Here is a 12,386-nt window from a genome sequence, read left to right on the forward strand (position 1 = left end):
CCTGTCTGGGCTCCCCGCACCGGCCACGTGGACGGCCTTTAGTCCCGGTTCGTGTAAGAACCGGGACTAAAGGGGTAGGGCATTAGTAACGATCCTTTAGTCCCGGTTCCAGAACCGGGTCTAAAGACCCTTATGAACCGGGGTAAAAGCCCTTTTCCTACTAGTGGCAGCGAGCCTGGTTACTGTGTTGTTCGTGGCAAGGCTAGTGCCAGAAACTAAAGGGAGAACACTCGAAGAGATCCAAGAATCGCTAATGGCCGTCACATGACAGGTTATGAGGGAGCACTATGTATGGCTGGCACGGCCATTACATTTATGTCTACAGATATGAGAAAAAGAATTGACATCCTGATTTATGTCTACACAAATTTACCATGATATCCTGACCGACCGTTATCACACTAAATTTCACCAATGATTATGAACACATCAGAGCATCCTTTTCGTGCACAACTTGCTTTGCTGGATGGCAGAGTTCACGTATTGGTTGAATGTCATTGGAACAATGAAGCAGATTGCATGCTTGTGTCCTCGCGCACCGCCACCACACCACCCGCTTCGGCTTCTCCGGCTGCTGCTTCCTCAACTCAATCTCCTAGCCCGATGGCCCTTGCCCCTCTTCTGCCGCTCGGCGAGCCTTCCTGTCCCTGGACGGCCTAGCGCTGGGCTTCTTGTTGCTGCTGGGGATCTCAGAGCGCCCAGCCAAGGGCTGGGGCTGGGGCTTGGCGTCGCCCCGCCGCTGGCCCTTCCTCCTCTTCCCACCCGATGGCGGTCCTGATGAGGAGGACGAGATACTGGCGACGACGATAGGCAGGAGGCCGGGCTTCCTCCTGGCGTCGGCGGCAACCGCGGCCTCCCTCCTCCCAAGCAAGCATGCCAGCCGCCATATCGTCCTCCGCCGCGACGCCTCGCCCAAAGCGAGCACGCCGGCCGCCTTATCGTCCTCTGCCGCGACGCCTCGCCCCATTCCCTGTTCCTGGGCTCCGGCGGCGCCAACTCCCGCCGTGACTTCTTGCCCCATCATGGGCTCGGGCGGCGCGTATGCGCGCCCGCGTGCTCGCCCTCGTGCCGGCCAAGGCCACCTTCGGCGACTTCCTGTCCGCGGCGCTCTCCCTGGCCCACCTCACTGCGCCCCCACTCGCAACCGAGCAGCTCCAGCGTGCCAGAGGCCCCGACGCCACCGGATCCGCGAGGGGGCTTTGCCCGGAGGACGCAAACTGGCGGCGGTGAGGAGAGGACGAGAAGGGGGGTGGCGGCGGCCGCTGCACAGGCGAGATGCACCAGAGTGGCAGAGCTTTGTGACGGGAGGGGCGCAACGCTGCCTAGGGTCCTTTAAAAAAACAAAACTGCGGGTTGTATTACTGAAAAACATGTGGGGTTTTAGCAAAAGAGCCGCGACGGTGAGCGCGCGGGCAGAAGCGATAATTGCTTTATTATTATTATTATTATTATTATTATTATTATTATTATATATATATGTCGCTATTCGTCAGCGTGGGTGAGGAATAGTTATTCTTCACCCCCTCTCTATTTTGACGTCAAAGCACCCTATTTTTAGGTTTTGTAAATTTTGTCTTATTTCATACGTAAAAAAAGAACGCAATAAAATATGTACTCGCCGTAAGAAATATTTTATCTTACAGAAAGTTACGAATGTAAAAAACATACATAAAGTGCGATATTTCTGGTTTAATAACCTATTTTTTGTTTTCTTATACCAAATTTTATGTAGTGAATCAATATTAATGTAACTATTTGTATTCCAAACATAATTTATTTATAAAGCAATCGTAAGATTACCTCGTGTGAAAAATAACTTATTCTTCAACCTGGGTGATGAATAGTATAGGGAAAGAGGTATAGATATCTATCTATCTACATTTATATCTACTAGCAAGATGCCCGTGCATAGCACGGGACATCAAAATGCATTATTTTTACAAAAGCATGTGGTGATTGATCCATGCGGACTGAGCGGAGGCATGGGATGGACGACGCCGGCAGCGGCCATCATGCCAGATTGTTCCAGAGGTTTTCTTTTTTAATTGCTCAACAATGATGTTGCGGGAGATAAGGATGAACGAGAGAAGGCCTTATCTGCAAATGTGGAGAGAGGTGCGGTATCTTTTGGCGAAATTGCCACAATTTGCTTTCTATCCATCAGATATAGATCGGAGGGTCTATATTGCAAGATGGCAGGCACACCATCATCATCAATTCGATTTTTATAACAGTAGAGATACTTCTATACTTATACTAATTTATGACTCCCAAAAAATTCCTACATTAATTAGAAAATACTACGGCGTAGATTAACCCATATAATCATCGACAATTTTTTTTACTCAGAAGGCCCACAGTCCTTTTATTATACGTACAGAATAAAAAAGTAGCACGTAACCTGCCCTATCTTTATCTTTACCTAATAATAAAAAAAATTAGGTTTCTAGTCGTCCGGCGTCGCTAGCGATTTTGCATAAAAGTCCATCGGTTTATAAGAAATCAACCCGCAGTCTCTGTTTTAGTGGGTATCTATATAACATTTCAATTTTGCAAAAAAAAAAACCTGTACTCATTTGAATTCCACCCGCTGTCCTCCCGTCATCTTATCCATTTCTCCTGCGACAGTGACGGCGGCTTCGCCAATTCCGTTGTGCGCTTGCGACGGCCGCCGCCGTGCCTCACGCGGGAGGACGGAGGGCGCTCGCCGGGAGGATGGAAGACAGCGCGGCGAGGCGGGGCAGTGGTGGTGGCGTGTGCGGCGGAGACGGCGCGGCAAGGCCGGGCAGTGGCGGTGGTTGTCCGGCCATCGTGCCTCACGCGGGAGGATGGACGACGCTCGCCGGGGCGTGTGCGGCGGAGACGGCTTCTGCCGCGCGTCGAGGTGGAGCAGCAGAGGACGGGAAGGCAAGGAGGTAGGGTGGGTACGCTGTGCACCAGCGCCGCCTTCGTCTTCCACCTCCTCCAAAAATGCGCGCTCGCCGCGCGCGCTGGCGGTGGCGCGGCGGTCCTCGCCCTCGCGCACCCGTACTCACACGACGACCGCGTCCTCCACAAGATGGTAAGCCCCCCGGCCGCTCACCCGCATTTCCTCGGCAGCAGGGCCATCCTCGCGGACCACGCGGCGGCGGTGACGCTCTTCGGGCACCCCTGCGGCCGACTGAGCCTGGCCATCTATGAGGACACGCGGGCGCCACCGGCGTTCCTCATCGAGCTGCCCATGCTCGCGGCCGGGCTGCACAGGGGGATGGCCACGGGACCTTGAAGATGGCGCTGGAGACCGACACCCACAGCGCGCGACGACCACTCCTGTCCAACGACGAGCGGCACGTGCTGCGGTTGCTGCGCGGCGTCTCCATGGGCGCCGGGGTGCTGCCACCGCCGCCTGCTGATGGCTCCAATTGCCCCGACGGCGTCCTACTCCCGTGTCTGATTAGAATTGAAGAGTCCTGAACGTGTCCTTGTCCAACACAGATCAATGTAATGCCCGACCCGGATTTGACTTGACTGCTATAAGATGGAAGCGTCCTGGGCCTGAATCTCCATCAGGTTCCGTCCTTGGACCATAGTCTCCATCAAATTCTGTCGAAAATTTCACGAAGCGTCCAATGTCGCCGCCGAGTGGTCCAATGTCGTCTGCAGCGGCTACAGGAGAGGTATTGTTTCTATCCCCTTCAAAGCTAAACACCCGATGGAATCCCCTGTTTTAGTTATTGTTTCTATCCCTTGGCTCCGTCTGCGATTCTGCTATTTCTCCAGTTATCAATTAGCTTTGCAGTGGCATACACATGAATAGTTATCTCAGCGTGTACTACAAACAACTTATGTTGGATATGTGTGCGGCGGCTTGGCGGCGTGGCGCGGCGGAGCTCCGGCGATGACTCGGCGGCGGGCTGGAGGGCTAGGCACCGTCCAGTGGTGCTGCCTCCATGGCGGTTGCCTGGGTCTGGGCCATGGCGGCTGGCGAGGCATGGGATTCGTCGGGGCTTGTCGGCCTCTAAGGCACCATGGGGGTGCCGGCGGCGACGCGTGCCCGGCGTGGTGACGTTTGTGGACATGGTGGTCATCTTCTTCCTGAGATGGCCGGCCAGAGGCTTGGTGATCGGATCTCGAGATCCATCATCTTGTCCCGGCTGCGAGTAGGGGAGACATAGTTGCCGGTGAAAACCGAGCCGACGGCAGGCGATGGCGGCGTTCTCGCCGTTACCTTGATGGAGGCATCGTCGTGTAACTACTGTCGACCCACTCGTGCTGCTCCGGGGAAAACCCTAGGATCTGGTGTTCCAGATTGGACGATGGCGGCACTGTGGTGTCGTTTCTCTCTTGGGAGCATCGTTTGCGGAGCAGCGCTGGATGTCAGAGGCAGGAGGTGGAGCAGCTTCGTCTTGCACGGAGCTTCGGTGGTGATGTCAAGTCATGCCTGACCGATAGGTGCTACGCTTTGTCATGCCTGGTCGGCAGGTGCTACGCACGACAGATCTTCCAAGGACTTCAAGCTGTGTCGGCTGGTGATACCTTGCAGCATGGCGCTGAGGTGTATTAGTGGCGACCACGATGTGCTCAGCTGTTTGCGCGCAGGGAGGAGGTGTTGTTTGGCGCCGTGGTGGCGCCGATGATAGCTAGACCGAGCAAGGTTGATGCATCAGTACAGTTCTGAAGATGGAGCGGTGGCAGTTGGCGGCGGCGGCATCTGAGTGCACGCCGGACCGGTGAGACCCATGCCCGGCAGGCGTCCTGGATGGGATCTCAGGTCTTAGATGTTAGGTTTGGCTGCGATGTCTGTTTGGTATTAGGGCCAGGCTATCTGAGCCCCTTCATCAGCTGGATAGAGGTGCTTAGACGGCGGCTTTAGTCTTACTATTGTATTACTTTGTAAGGTCTTGTGAGAATATTTAATAAAGTGGCCGTATGCATCGCCCAGATGCAGAGGCCGGGGGTCATCCTCCTTTTCTAAAAAAAAATGTGTGCTCATGGCCTGATTTTGTTATACGGAGGAGAAGTCTGACTGTGAGCTCATCTATTTACTCTGCTGTATAAGCAGTGTTCGTTCAGTTCAACCACTATCATCTATTGGAATTTTAGCTGCTTAGTATGTTGTAGAAGTAGCATGTATTAGGTTGTGTGTTGGCAGCATAAGAGAGTTGTATTATTCTACCAATTTTAAATTTCCAGTATAAGATATCCTCTGAGTTCATCAAGCTTCACGATGTGGTGACCTGCTAGGATGGGTGACATTTATCTCTCTTCCTTGCATCTCATGCTTTGATTTGGGTGTTGTTTGGTTTGTTCAGATTTATCACTATGTTCTGGAGCGACTAATCAGTGTTGTGGAATATTAGAAAGATTTTCCTATTGATTTTTGGCTTGTTCTTCTTCATTGTCTCATTGATATTTGTGTGACAGGAATCTGTTAGATGAATAATTTGTGTAGAACATTCTTCCGGCTCCCATGCATTTGATTTCTGTAACATTGCGAAGATCTATCTCTGCTCCTGTTCACATTTTTTTATGAATGTCATACCACAGAGTCCCTTTTAGTATCAATTCATGATTATTGTTCTCTTTCTAATTTCGTTTTTCTTCTGTTATTTTGTTGGTTGTTAGATTTCGTGTTGATGAGAGAGGACCAGAATGTCGGTTGTTCAGTACTTCATGCAAAGATACAACTACAATTTGCAGTACTACTTGGCGCCTGCAGTCTAGAAGTGATTCACGGCCTGCAAATTTGCCTACGGAGGCACTGTATCCATGCTCGCTGTTTACTAAAAATTAGACATCGGATGCTCATATTTTAGTTAGACATCAGATGTTCAGTGTATTGTACAAATTGACTGCAGGCGTGCAACATTGTTGAAGGGCAAAGGTACTCTAAGCTGAATGATAAACAGGTCACCAACATACTTAGAGCTTCCTTGGGTTTGTGCAGGACATGTCCGGTTTCACTAAGTCAGTTTCACTTTCACGAAGACAGTGGAAATGCAGAAAAAAGAAAGCACGTGGATTTAGAAATTTCAGCACTGTAGAGCTTAGTTGAAATGGAAAACGAGATTTATAGCATCCAGCGAGAGTGGTGATTCGATTTTTAATGATTGATACTTTGGTTGTGAGAAGACATGAGATGGATTTGGGCGGGGCAGTGGGTTTGCTCGCGAGGAGGTGGGAAGGATGAAGATAGTGGAAGAACCTTGAGATGATGGTGATATTACTGACTCAATCCTTTATTAGCTCTATTTGTGTGGATCTTTCAGGTGCATGAATGGTAACTTGTGCAAAACTACGCTTCCCTTGTCATTTGATAATTTTTATCTTTATGATGCTCATAACATATTTTTCATCTATACTTATAGGAGTTTGTTACCTTCTTTTGGTCGAAGAATAAGATGTGGGTAATATATGCATTGCCGACTTAGCTTAACGTTTTTAGAGCAGAATTTCTATAAATTTTATACAGGTATTGTGCTGAAGTCCGTGGAATAGGTTAATGGCCAAGAGTGTTTATAAGTTATCAAGTCGAGCACATAAGTCTGGAATTAGCTAATTTTCCCACTGAAAAGTAGATAGAGATTTCTGAAGACATGAGACATTAATACATAGCATGTATACATAGCCGTCTTCTGAATTCTATGATTCTTCATACCTTGAGGCTGTTAAACATCTATGCACCTTTCATTTGATGAGGTACATTCAAATTGGGTCTGTTTATAACTTTGATGAAAAATTATCTTCCCTTAGATGGTCAAGGTTCTAGAGCTCATTGCTATGCAAGAAAGCATATATTTGATTCACGGAATTGCCAGTAGAATTGGAGTGAGCGTGAGTATCAATTGCTCGGAGAGGAAATCATGAACTGCGATCAGAATATTCTCTCACTGAAATATATTTGATCTGTGTGTGTATCCTGGCCACTTGATAACCGAGTACTATCGTTTGTCTTCCCATTTGATTTCTCATATGAAGCTACTAATTTTGACAATTCCTTTTATTTTACAACACTATTGCTTATGTTTTCCTATGGAAAGTAAACTAGAGTGAATTAATGATTTGTTTTTCTTTAGATGTTGTCGGTCGGGTGTCCTCTACTACTGAAGTTTTACCACCATCTGGTGGTGCTTGAGAGCAGAGATGGCATACTTTCATCGCAGCGACCAAAGCCCCAGCGCCGCTGGTGCTGTACACCCCTGTACCCCTCGAAATCCAGTGCCTCGCGTCTGCCCAACATGAACACCTCCTCAATATGTACATCTCTGAATTTTGCCATTGCTAGAGAAAGTAGAGAATTGTTTTGCTGTAGCTATAATTTGACTTTAGAAGATATACTTCTCTCTTTTTGACGTCAATTTTTCAGTTGACGTTTCCGTCCAGTCTCATGTCTTTCTCTTTAGCAGGGATCAGTGAGTACTAAACGAGCAAAAATGTCCTTCTCTTTTTCATATTTCTTCCTTTTCCTTACTACTTTTGTGGCTCCAAATCTCATGATGGCTCTATGTCTGTTCTTTTTGTTGACATGGATTTTACCCTGAAAATTTTCTTCCGATCTACAATGTTCTGCCATCTAAATTTGTCTGTATAAGTGTATATTGTGAATGAGTAGACACTTGTGCAGAAGCCCAATGGGATGAAATTACGGACTACAGAGAGGTGTAATTATTAATTAATTTCTTGCTTTAAAAGATATGCAACTAGCAGAGTTTCTTATTATTATCAATTGGATTATGACCGAAGTGAAGAACTTATGTGGACAGTCTGGCAGATTTCGGTGGCAAGATTTTTGTACAATTACAGTGGCAGATTTCAGAAATTTGTAGAGCACATGATTTACAAGAACAAGATATTCTGTCAAGGTGTGTACTTTTTACCCATTGCACTAATCTTTTGCTTTGAGCGATAGCTAAAAGAAAGTACTTCCTTTGGAATAATCTTTCGTGCACTCACAAGAATAATATCTCCATTTCCTTATTTTTTGTTCTTCCGTCAGTAGTATTTCTTTTAGCTACTATTTGCCCTTGGATAAATCACTCATGCTATTTTAATGAGGTTCATTCTAGCCGTTTGCTCACGAGAACAGAAACATTTTATCTGTTGGTAAATGAAAGTACATTCTTTGAATTTGCCACTTTTTCCTGCACTTGCAGATATAATCTCTCCATTTCCTGGATTTTTGATTCTTCCATTAGTAGTATTTCTTTTAGCTACTTTCTGCCGTAGCATAAATCACTCATGCTATTTTAGTAAGATCCACTCCTGCTCTATGCTCACTAGAAAGGAAAACAAATATTATCTGCTTATTTTAGGGTCGCATTTCGCTCACAGTATTCATGGTCACAGAGAAAACAGTAATAAACTGCCCTTCTCTGTCAAACTTACGGAGTACAAAGTTGTCATGCTTGATCAGCAAAAGATTTATGCTTCTTTGGCCCATATATATCACAGTAGAGTATATGATTTTCACCGTTCTTAATTTAAAATTTTCCTTTTCTGGCACAGCCATGGATATCAACAATCAGTCAAGCAAAGAAATATTCACGGGAGATATACAGGGATCCACAAGAATATGCACCGTATGGCACTACCCTTTTGTCATGGAGCCACTATCACATTTTGGTCAGCAATCAGTTCAAGCAATTCTCAGCGCAATTAGTCAGAAGTTGGAATTTACATCTAAACGAACAATACATCAAGCAACAGAAGAAAGAGTGGTCATCTCTTTTTCTTGGCACCAAGATGCCATACAAGCATTCAGACTTCGGAATCGCACAAGCAGTTTGTATATAAATGATGTGCCATATCGTTTTAACATGGACACTTCAAAAGAATATCTGCCAAGAGTGGTCGCTGATCACTATGATTATAGTAGTCCTAAAGAGTTCGCCTCTGCGTTTCTGTTCACATGTAGTTGATGTTTGAGCCTTTTAGAAGTATATGGCGTTGATTAAATTATGTTTCTTTTGGCAACAACATACGAAATGGAGAAATTTTTTAGGTTTAGGATAAAATTGTTCTAGATTTTGAGAAGATTGTTACGTATCCATGAGAAAAATGTCCCAAGTTTAGGAAATTAACTATCCATATTTTCGATTCTTGGTTAATAAGCTGGTCACAATAGTTTTTTTATTTTCTAAGCAAGCTGGTCACAATAGTTGATGTGGGTCATAAATCAAACAATTACTCATGTAGCTATGCTTATTAAGGGGTCTGATTTTTTTTCTTCCGGTGCAACGCACGGGCATTTTTGCTAGTCCCATGTAATATACTATCTCTTTTCATCAAAATAAACTAATGTGCCAAGTTAAAAAAAAACATGTTCTGCCCAAAGAACCTCCACAACACGTAGTTTCAAAAAAGAAAACATAGCCTCCACAAGAGGCACGTCTCCTCCACCTTCGTTTCTAGGTGCCCTAATCTGAAGATACAATCGTGCCTGCCATCCTCTCCCACATCCCTCAGTTGCCGCCTCAGCTATTTTTTGCATTAGTCCTTTTCTTCTCCGATCTCCTCCAAGCAGGGTCTTCCCAAGTGCTTCTCCCGTCCTCCATACATTGCTCATGGCGTAGATGTGCAAGATCAATAAAGTTAGGAGCTACCGCCGCCGACATCATGGCCAGTCTTCTCCAACACAACGCAGGCCAGGTGCTTCCACCAGCCTCAGGGTTTGCCTGGTGCCCGCCCGGCCGTCGTATCTATAAACCAGGTAAGGAACATAGTCGCTTCTTCGCCCAGTGCCCCAATTGGATCTACAAGTACATAATGTATGCATGTCTAGGGAATCGTGTTAACATGTAACGCTGCCGCCACTCACAACATTGTCTTTGTGTACCGTGGACATGTTGCCGTACTAAAGTTTTTCCCCGTAAAACTCCATGGAACAATTATAGGCAAGCTAAAGATCCACATCTCCCGCTCCTTTTCTTTCTTCAAGCTCAACAAGATGGAGCAATGACATCATCTCAACAAATCCTTGGTCTAATTATTTTTCCAACTCAGTAGCAGGTTAGCACGATCAATAGTTCTGCACGAAACAGTTCCTCCGGCCATGACAAAACATAGTTTCGACATCACCCAGTTGTGGATCATTGATTGCAGCCATGTACTCACATTGGACCGTAGGAGGATGCAGGCTCTGATTCCCAGTGGACAAAGTTAGCAATGGACAATGGTGATTTTCTTTTATTCTCATGTAAATTCGCATGACTAAGTTCAACTTTCTCATTTTAAGGTCTTAAATTCTTATACTAGAAGCAGACGTGTGTATGTTTTCACATTTTCAGACAAGAAAGAAGGCTAGACGAATGCATGTTTGTCAGATTTTTATGAAGGGAAGAAGCCGCCAAAGTACACACTTATTTGTTGAATTTGGATCTTACCATTGGTCATGCACAAATGCTTTTATTGAGCAACTATCTTATCATTCCATCATCGAAGCATCTCAGCCTTCCGGTTGCCTATTCAATTTATCACGTCATGCATCGTCACATGACCAGTGTGGCTGGGCTAATGGAGGTAAATCAAAATCCTATAATGAATGTTTGGTACCTCTGTGGTAAAAGAAAGCTTGCAAAGAACCATCAGAACAGGTCTGCTCGACTAGCTTTAAATTTGGTCTGCGTCATTAAGATGATTTTTTTACAGATTTGTAATACTAGGCTAACTAATTTCAATCCCATTACCATCATCTGGATAGCTGCTAGCACTATGTGTCAACGCTTCATGTTTTCAAACATGCGAGTGGCACGTATTCCTATATTTCATTTCTGATCGCAAGGAGTAAAAGCAGTAGAAACTTCCACATTATCTCAGATACCTTGCTGTATGTCTATGGTCACTTGATAAAGCTCTGAGGCGGATCTGATTTCCATATAGGCTTAATAAATAATCTTTTGTCACATGTCCGAAATCAACTCTAATATCTTTGTATGAGCACCTGAGAGGGTTGCATGCCTTGCTTGCATGTCCACAAAATCATGTTAATATAATGGATTAGCGTGAGTAAAATTCTTGAATTGTTTCTTTCTGTGTAGAAGCTTATATCATCTTAAAATAAGCAACTTTACAATTATCATTTTCTTTTATGTGGGTGGTGCTCCATTTATAAATCTGGAAGTTTGTAATAGGCAATATATCGTTGTGTTATTTGAAGACTGACTTGCTTTTTTGACTAGGACAAAGTGTTGATACTGACTCGCAACAAAGTTGACATGCTATAGTTCTCGGATATATGTCAAACAACATTTTTCTTAGTATAACTACTAGGCTGACAAGTAGTTGGCATTCTCTCTTACCAATAAGTACCTGACTTTTCTAAAATATATTGATATCCATACCATGAACCCGTTAAAGTTGTCTCTAAAGCTTTGTTCTTCTTAGTGGCAACTCACCAAAGTACCTAATGAGTAGATGATATAATACCCAACTACCAACAATATGAGCCAATTTATCCTTCTAATTCATGATTACCTTTAGATACGATAAAAGTTAAATAAGTTCACCAAACACAATGAAGCATGTTATGTTTTGTTTTGCTACTACCAGTTAATCTAACTCTGCCCTAAAAGAGAAACATTACTTTCACACATGTAATCCTGCTAAACAATAATTTCAATATAATATAATCACTGCTAATTAAACATGTCAAATGATTAAGCTTATCCACTTAATTTAGCTGACACAGTTATTATATTCTTAGAAATGCTTGAATGTCATATATCAAGCTTCTATGGTCCAATGGGAAACAGTGTCATGGATCGACCAAATTGATATGTAGGATATCATCCCCATATATATTTCTACAAGTAGTTTATACAAGCCTCAAATCACTGATTTTCAATAAATCTTCTCTCCTTTCGGTCTGTATATTCACTTGCTTCAAACTTCTACCGTATGTGATACTGAAAAAACATAAACATAGCAAAACTAAATTATAATCATTTTGTTGGTCACATATTGGATATACAGAGAAGCAAGGTTAAGGAAAACAAAATAAAATTAAAGCCAAATAGTTAGAAGACATCCTTCGAATCATATTTTGTTATTTAGAATTGAACTAATAAGAAAAGGAAGACACTCTACATGTGCTTCAAGTAAGTGGATGGATTGGTGTTTTACTTTTTTTTCCTTTAATGATACATATTATGTATGCCAATATAAATGCATAAAACTTATTGACTAGCCCATGCGAATGCACGGGTTGACGACTAGTAGATATAGATATTGATAAACGTAGCAGAAGGGGATATGGAGCGACAATCATAGAGATCAAACTTAGAGCTTTAAATTTTAATTGTACATTTATTTTTGAAGGTAGAGATGCAGATACGTTAGTCATGTTTTCACACTCTTTTGATCAGGGCGTCATGTCTCGCTTGGCGTTGCCCATGATCCTTTTTGTATTC

At 44.3% G+C, this 12,386-nt stretch overlaps 1 long non-coding RNA gene across 1 annotated transcript; it reads left to right on the forward strand.

Annotated features, from left to right (window-relative positions):
* The first annotated feature begins 1,041 nt into the window (after window positions 1-1,041).
* LOC109739213 (uncharacterized) lies at window positions 1,042-8,915 on the forward strand. The gene is made up of 4 exons (XR_005755231.3): window positions 1,042-1,159; window positions 2,514-3,656; window positions 5,605-7,841; window positions 8,485-8,915. It is a non-coding gene; the product is annotated as an uncharacterized lncRNA (long non-coding RNA).
* The last annotated feature ends 3,471 nt before the right edge of the window (window positions 8,916-12,386 follow it).

This window comes from Aegilops tauschii, chromosome 4 (genome assembly GCF_002575655.3).
Source record: "Aegilops tauschii subsp. strangulata cultivar AL8/78 chromosome 4, Aet v6.0, whole genome shotgun sequence".
Lineage (NCBI taxonomy): Eukaryota > Viridiplantae > Streptophyta > Magnoliopsida > Poales > Poaceae > Aegilops > Aegilops tauschii.